Below are 8485 nucleotides of genomic sequence, written 5' to 3' on the forward strand. Positions count from 1 at the left end.
AGGGCTTGGCACACGGGGGACTTGGTGCCGCAGTGAGGTAATATGCCCTTAGTAAATCTAAGCAAAAAGGATGTGTGGAGAATGTTTTCAGTGGGATATGCAGATAATGCTACCCTGAAATATTTCATGGGAATTTTTCTCCATTGCTCTGCAATTTATAGTCCTTAAACTAGGCTCAAGAGACCAAAATTCAGGAAGGGAAAATGATTTGTGCAGGAGTTGTGGCATAAACCAGAGGCTGAAGTCATTGGGCTGTGCAGTGTTTTATCTCCAGAGCTGCACGCACAGGTTTGTCCTGGCAACGAGTTGTGTCGTGCTCATCTCCTCCCTTGGGAGGAGTAGATCTGGGAGGTATTTATGGAGCAGCATCATTGGTCCCTGTGGTCCAGGCATCCCAACCACTTTGAGGACACAGGTGGGGATTTAGCCACTGCTGCTGAGACTGGAAATTCATTTGCTCTTCTAACAGTCACCTTGTTGCAGCCCTCAGCATTTCAGCACATACCTCGTGTTAGGGCCAGCTCCCTGCAAAATCTGTGAGAAGGGGAAGGAACCAGCTTCAGTGCCTGAGACCCTGCACTGAGCTTTGCCACAGGGCAGCAGTTCAGGTCCCATGGTCAGTGACAAGGTGACATCGTGGTGACACTGGGGGAGACGTGCAGCTGAAGTGACCTGTCTTGCAAAGTGAGACAGGGAAGCTTTGGTGAACTGAGATGCTGAAGAGAAAGAGCGCAGAGTACATCCAGATTATGCCATTGGCATGGTGCTGTTGGTGACTCACTGCTATAAACAAACAAACAATGTATGTTTAAAATAGCCCTAATAGCTGCTAATAACACAGCTTTAGGACATGCTGGGCACCTCCAGTTGTTGTTTCTTTTTTAATTTCATTTTCATTTTCAGTGTCTGGTTCAATAGTCTTATTACTTATTCTTTCTAACTTAACATTTTCTACCCCGCTGTAATGTTCTGCATGTGGGCAAATGAAAGTGAGAAAGCCTGAAAGATTAATTTACATGTGAAGAAACAGCAGAAACCCAGAGTAAATAGCATCTGCAAACGTGTGGGAGATGGGGAGCAGGGAGGACAGCAAAACTGTTGTAAATAGAAGCAATTTAAAGAGCTGCATTATGCGCTGCGGATAACAAAATACCCCACCCGGCATTTAAACCAGATCCTTCCCAGCAGCAGAGTCCAGCTGATCCAGTTAGCATTTCGAGCCTCTTCTGTAAACCTTGCTAATGGGAGGTCTGAGTCCTGCATGCAGGGCTGCTCACGGGGCCGGAGAACAAGCAGTGCCATGGCTGTGCATGGGGACTGCTCAGGGCAGCAACGCCACAGACTGCAGTTGGTCTATGAGTTTTGAGCTGCTGTGATGTTTTGGCATGAAGCAATAAAGGAGATGTTGTTGAATTAATTCGTAGGTTTAGGGAAGATACAGCTATTTTGATTATTATTGTCTTTAGTTTTTGGTGTAACCTAATTGTATTTTGTTTGGTTCTATCTTGTGATGCACAAGAAGAGCTTTTCTACCTGGCCTGTTTGTATTTCTCTGTATTTCGTGTCTGCCTGAATCGCCGCAATATGACAATCTGTGCAAAATTTTCAAACAAGACTCTTTTGCATCCAATTCTTTAGGGATTTATGAAGCAGAAAATCTGATTCCCGAGGCCTAAAACCCAGAGGTTTTTCAGCCTTTCATGTTGCAAGCCCAGGTTTTGTGCAGGGAGGAGGGAAGCACGGTGCTGCCAGCTCTGCCTCCTGGGGCTGCTGATGGCAGAGACAGCTTAAAGCAAAATTCTGTTTTCTCTGCATAAGATTGAGATGTGGGTCCTGGCTGGGACCACAGATTGATGCTGACATAAGGATATGGCACATACAGGAGGGCTCCTGCCAGCCCAGGGCAAGGCGGCTGTCCTTTACCACATGGTCCCAACGTCTCCCTGCATCCACACCAGCAGCCAACCTAATATTTCAGGTCTCCAACACCAGCAAAAGAGACTGCCAAAAGAGAGGAGAGCTTCCCTTCCTCATTGTCCGCCTAATTACCCTGTTCTCCAAGCCAGCTCCGAGTTAAAGCCATCTATTTTTGCAGCTTCCTGGCCTCAGGTACAGGAGCTGGATGACTGGGAGTTTAGCCCAAAACGTGCCCTTTTTGCTCTGCCTGACCTACTTGTCACCGCCCGCGGCAGCCGCAGAGTTCTGCTCCTCTCTCTTCCTTGCTTCACAGTCAGCCGTTCAGACTGCCTACTGCATCACGGCGCCTTGAAGTCGTTCCACCGTGCCTTGGGTGTTTTAGGACAGAAGTTGCATTTTATATGCTTCTGTAGCAGTCGAGGTACCAACATTGCCCAAAGCACTGGTGAAGCCTCCGTTGTTTTGCTACAGCCGTGCAGGGCAGCATCAACCTGCAATGTGTGTCTCCAGGAGGTGTGAGGCCCCCAGGGCTTCCACTCTGTTGGCACTCAGCAAGGCCATGCAGAAAAGCAGGGTTTTGCAGCATATCCAGGCCACCTATTCAAACCCAGGCTCTTTTGGCACCCGTGAAATTGTCTGACAACTTGCAGGCGGGCGCTGTGCCACGCGAGCAGATGGGTATGGACAGCCTGGCAGCCAAGAGCCCAGGATGTTCATCTGGCAGAGGGGAGGCAGGGCAGAGCTCCTCGGCCAAATGCCAGTCCTGTGAAGTCACCGAGGGAAGAGCTGTCACGGTGGTGGGGCTCTGGTTGGGGTGTGGGGTGTTTTGTATGGGGTGATGCCCCCACGGCTCCATCCAGCACCACTAACATAGAGCTGCTGACGTGGTGGGTTCGAGCAGTCTTGATTCAAGGAAGCTGGAGAGACTGCGGTGTTGTTCTCAATTCAGCAAGTCTTTCTGCGGGGAATACTGTTAATATTCATGGCTGTAAAGTGTCTCCAGATCCACTTAATTCTGGTTAATTTTCTGAGGCAGAAAGAGAGAGAAAGAGGTGCCCCTGCACACCGAGGTGCTGCCCATGCTCTGACAGGGCAGGTGGGAGCCCAGAGCCGTTCCTGGGCAGGGGGTGGCAGTGGAGGAGCCGTCCTGCAGCTCGCACAGCCTGCAGCACAGGGCTGTTCCTGGCCATTGGCTGACATGGCACTGCTGTGCGTGCTCCTGAGCGCCTGGTAGGCCGCAGTGCTGCAGCTGTTGGGCCCGCTTTGTGAGGAGGCTGCTGCTGAGGGCTGCCTCCACCAGCAGCGATCCATCGGGTCACAGGATTCTTGTCACTTGTCTTCCATGGGGTGCAAGGAATGCTTAAGAGGGCTTTCTTTAGAGCGTAACTCCAGGGAAGGCCTTAATGCTTACTGCCCTCACGCAGGCAGGCGTTCCATGGTGATTGACAGGTCATTAATTAACTGTTATTAATTAACTCCCTAATCTGAAGGAAGGGAGATAGAGCGGAGCTCCTTCCAGGCCTGGGTTCCGTCTCCCTATGAGCACAGCCCGCCGTTCCGCAGCACCCCACAGCCCTCTGCCTTGGGGCTGAAGGAGCTCATAGGCACGGCTGGAGGACCCCGCTTTCACTGCCCGTCCTTGAACCGCCCTTATTTCCTGACTGCCACAGTTCAAACCGTCTGCACGGTCTGCAGGAGCGAGACTGTATCTATTCCTCTGAATGTAGAGGAGGAGAAAGGTGTAGAAATAAATCTGTTGTTGCATTTGAGCATCACCTTGTTGCCTGCTGCGTAGGGTGGGAAGGGTTCAGGCTCTGCGTACAGTACAGCCCAGCTGTGCCGGTGGATGGTTACATACCTCCTTTAAGGCTCGCCGTCCTACAGAAGGTTTCAAACCGAAATTAGGACTGAAAAAACATTACTTCTCCTGCAGGTTAGCTGCAGTGTGGTGACCTCCCCTCTGTCTGCCATAGCCCCAGCTGTGCTGAGATCGGAGTCCTGCTGCATCCAGAGCTGTACGAGGGGCCAGAGCCTCTCCTGCTGACTTCAGCTGGACTTTGCTGGTGTCCTTGAAGATGTTATTTTGCTCTGATCATTCTGAGCCAGCCCATATCTTCCGCCAGTTATGCCTCTAACAACATCATATGTCAGGCGATGGGATGGCGATTGCTTTATTTAACTTTGTCTGCATTCGCCTTTCAAGGAACAACAATGCGGCAAATCTGTGGACTATATGTGGCCTAAGAGAAGGAGCCGTCCTGTTTATCCACAGACATCAGGGCCTTCACGAGTTCTTGGGGCAATGCCAGACTCGATAAGACATCAGTGGTGTTGACAAGCCGATAGCTATCACCTCTGATGGGCATTTTGCTGATGGTTGTGTCTAATATTGGACCCTATGGGACTGTTTGGAAATGCTTCATGGTCCCTCTTATCTAACTGCGCTCTTATGAGATTATTGGTTTCTCTCTTCTCTCCCTTATCCTAAAAATTCACAATGAAAAGTGGGATTGCAGTGTATTGGACTGCATGATATTGCACCAATTCCTTATTGCAGTATCTTACGGATTTTAAGAGGTAACATTCTTCCAACTGTTTTGGTATTACCGAGAACTTTACTATCTGTGAACATAAGGAGGGTATTTTCTAGCTCTCAGCAGTGACTCCAAAGACCCAAAGAATTACACTCAGCAGCCCCAAGTTTCGAAGCCTGACATCACTGTGAGCAAGGAATACAAATCCATCAACAGGAGCAGGATTTTAATTGCTTTTGAGTGATTCTATAGAAATCTAAAATTGCTTTGTGGGATGAAAAAAATCCCCACTTTTATCTGTGAAGAGGTTTTAATTCTGGTGAATAAAATAAGTGGCTGCAGTAATAATACACGATTTTTTTCCCTCTGACTGTGTAGCTGTTCCTTCAGCCCCTGCCTGCTGGGATTTTATCCTTGAGCAGTGAGACATCAGAGTTCATCAGATATTATAGGCGGCAATTGCCAAGGCAGGAGAGGCCCTTTGGTGGCTGGAAGATTTGTGCTTCTATTACTTGAGTTGTTAAAAAATGAGACCACCTGCATTCTTCTGCAATGTGACCTTCCCTAGCCAGTCACATGCTGTATTTTCTCTATGATCTGATCTGATTTTAAGAGTAATCAAAAGGTCAGCAGTGCTTTAAAACACAATACCTTGACTCTTACTTTTTTTTTCTTCTTTTTTGATGAAAAGAACCCAAACTTCTGCAGCCATGTCTACATTTCACTTAGCTTCTGGTTAAACGCTCAGGGAGTGCTGGAAAACATTTCTTCTCCTGTTTAGAAGAAAAATAAATGAGCCATATTTTTCCTAACAGTTTACAAAGAAAGAGGTATCAGAAGTTGTCTGTATTTTCCTGTGTAATAGATAGAGGGAATAGCTGAACACGGTCTGTGTCACAAGAAACAGTTCCAGCACCAACAACAGTCTGAATATTTTCACTGCTTTACCAAACAGAATGATTATTGAGCTCGCTTTGGAGAGGGAGCAGAGAGAAGGAGAATCTAGTATTTATTTTAGTTAGTATTATTGAAAAGGGGCGGCTGGCAGTTGCACCTGAAGTTCTGCACCCGTGTTTTACCTGTGCTTTGAAGGATGACGATGCTAACATGCATTAAGGACAGAAAACCTTCCTATAGAAGGCTTTAAAATATCCTTAATTATTTGTAGGAACAAACCCAGCCATTATTGTATTTTTTCAAGGACAATTATTTTGTCCCTTCTTGCATAACTACACATTTTAAAATACATTTTAAAATAATTATTTTTAAATTGATTTTCTTCCAATTGGCCATAACAAACCAGACAAATCTCTTTGGGATTAATTTTCCACCTAGCTGAAGAAATTAGCTATCGCTTTCTCCCTCCCACCTCAACGCCGTGGCAGAATGGTTACCTGGATACCCTGCCTGGAAAGGATGTATGTGCTGAAGCAATTTAAATAGCCTGATTTGTCATCTAACTGCAGACATCATTAGCAAAGCATTATTTGGCTGGAACATTGTAGGCTGAGCAGGCAGAGCTCCTCTGTGTTGAGGAGAGGTGGAATTTAACCACCTTGTGACCAAAGAGTGCCTGACCTGAGAGCAGGGCTGCAGCAAGTCCAGTGTGAGGACCTCTGTCTGGGGGGAAATGCTTTTACAACCATACACAGCTTTTGGAAGTGTGCTCTGCATTAGGGTGAAAACAAAATCATTCAGATTTATCATTTTAGAACCCACTGATTTGTTTATTTGGGGGCAAGGATTTAATTTTCATATAATGGGGAGAAGGAAAGGAAGGAGATGCGAACCTGGCACTTGCTTTTCTTTTTTCTTTCTTTTTCTTTTCCCCCTGCCCAAGCCCCCATTTCAATGTATTCAGTGGAGATTACCTCAGGATGGAAGGCCCTGCGAAAACAGGTTTTTAGAAAACAAAATGTTGAATGACGGTGATGTCTTGAGATTAATCTTACTGTATATGACAGTGTGCCTGTGGAGCATGGCCAGTGTGCTGCTCTGTGCACGGGGACTGCATAAAAACAAATCCCAGTATCACATCACTGCTTAGGGCTCCACCTAACACATCATCCCCAGGCTTCATCCAAATTCAGGGTCTTCGTGATGGGTTCTGGCACGATGTGGAAAATTCCCCAGGCCCTGGGGGTTTGTCAGGTGTGCTCAGTGATGCTGCACTTTTCTGTCTGAGCTAATCCTGCAGCTTCAGCAGAGTTGTGGGAGCACCACGACTGCACAGCTGCCCAGTGCATGTTCTGAACATCCTTCCTGGCAAATCATCTCCCGCATCATCTTCAGGAATCACAGCCTCAAACGAAGCAAAATAGTTGCAAAATATTCACTTGATCTGAGGTGCAAATCTTTTTCCCTTAGTTATAATTGATGTTACTAAATTTGTATGGCTCCTGTCATTAGTATTCCCAATTGGCTCGATCTACAATTTATTTCATGCTGTAAAAACGCTACAAATTTTCTACTGATTAACTGCAGCAGTTGGGCGTGTTTTGGGACTTATCAGTGTGGGTATTTTAGGGCGGGCATGGGATCCTTTGTCTTTGAATTAAAATGCGTCTAGACAGTTTTTTTGACACAAATTTAGCAAAATGAAGATACTTTCTAGGTAGTAATTAAATTCCTTCGGTGACATAGAGTCTATTATGCACAAGGCTTCAGTATAATTAATGTATTTATTTCCAGGAAAACGACAGCCTTTTCCTTGCCATTTGTAGGACTCGGCATATAAATAATGCAGGCCATGCTGTGCTGCTTTTCAGTTCTTCCTAGGAAATTATGCCATTAGAAATGCCACGGTTCTTTCAGGCACACACAGACACAGCAGGTAAAGAGAATATTCATGTGATGAACAGTGACAGGAGCAGCATCAGCCAATACATAACACGGCAAAGCACAGCTCAGGCAATGAAATTGTTTGCAGTAATTACAGCATGGAATGAGACTGTTGTTTAACTTAACACCGCAGTAGTCAAACTGTGATCCATTAAAGTGGGCTCTGAATTTATGGCCGAGGTTTAGGACTCAGAGGTGCAAAATGAAGTGAAGGGAAATGGAGAGCTCTGCAGCTTTGTGTGCTGCTCCAAACATCCACCTCCAATAGCCTTAGAGAAAATAAAACTTCATTTGAGCAGTTTGGGAATGACGAGGTCCCCATAAACTCCTCACAGGCTTGTTTTTTTGTTTGAGAGCACATATTGCTATTTGAAATGCGCGATGCAGACATTAAAATATCTTCACTGCAAAACTGGTGGCTGTTCCTGCAGTGCTGAGGCAGTCAGAGATCAGGCTGTGTGTAAAGGCACAGTCGTGTCCCTTTTCTCAGCGAGGTAGGAGTGTTTGGTATGATAGGTAAATTTACCATCTACCATTTGTAGGCATTCCTTGTGCATAAAAAGAGCTTTAGTACATTTTACAAATGGAAATGGAGTACGCTATGAACCTGGAAAGAGTTTATCTAACTATTTATGGGCTGGTTGCATTCTGAGCTGGAAGTGACTCAGTCATTTTTAGTGAAATAACGGTACAGTAATGGGTGCATTTTTACAGGAGCAGAATATCCTTCTGTCACATGGCACTGCTGCACAGAGCGACTCTCAGACTGTTCCCAGGTCTGATTTCCGCCCTTTGTGTCTCCAGGCTCAGTGTCCACGGAGGAGAAGCAGAATCCCCACTTCTGTCTGGCTAATTGCAGATCAATGAGCTGCAGCTCAGAGCTAGATTTTGGTCTCCCTAAAGCATCTCTGTGTGCCTTTATGCTTTCCTTCTCCCTTCCAGCCATGTTCTGAGGACGTCTGGCTTTGGCCAGTTGGGAGCCCTGGTTTGTAAGGGATGCATAGCTGCTCCTGGCAATCCACGTTAAGTTTTTCCATCCTTAAAGTACAATGCCTGCACAGAGTGCATGTATTTGTTTGCCCCAAGGTTTTGGAATGGATTAATTTCCAGAGCTGGGGTTAGCTGTAGCCGGTACAAAGGAACTTTGTACAGGAGTGAGTTCAGCCAAGCACAAGTCTCTTGGATGTAAAGTT

The sequence above is a fragment of the Meleagris gallopavo genome, chromosome 16 (assembly GCF_000146605.3).
Source record: "Meleagris gallopavo isolate NT-WF06-2002-E0010 breed Aviagen turkey brand Nicholas breeding stock chromosome 16, Turkey_5.1, whole genome shotgun sequence".
In the NCBI taxonomy this organism is placed as follows: domain Eukaryota; kingdom Metazoa; phylum Chordata; class Aves; order Galliformes; family Phasianidae; genus Meleagris; species Meleagris gallopavo.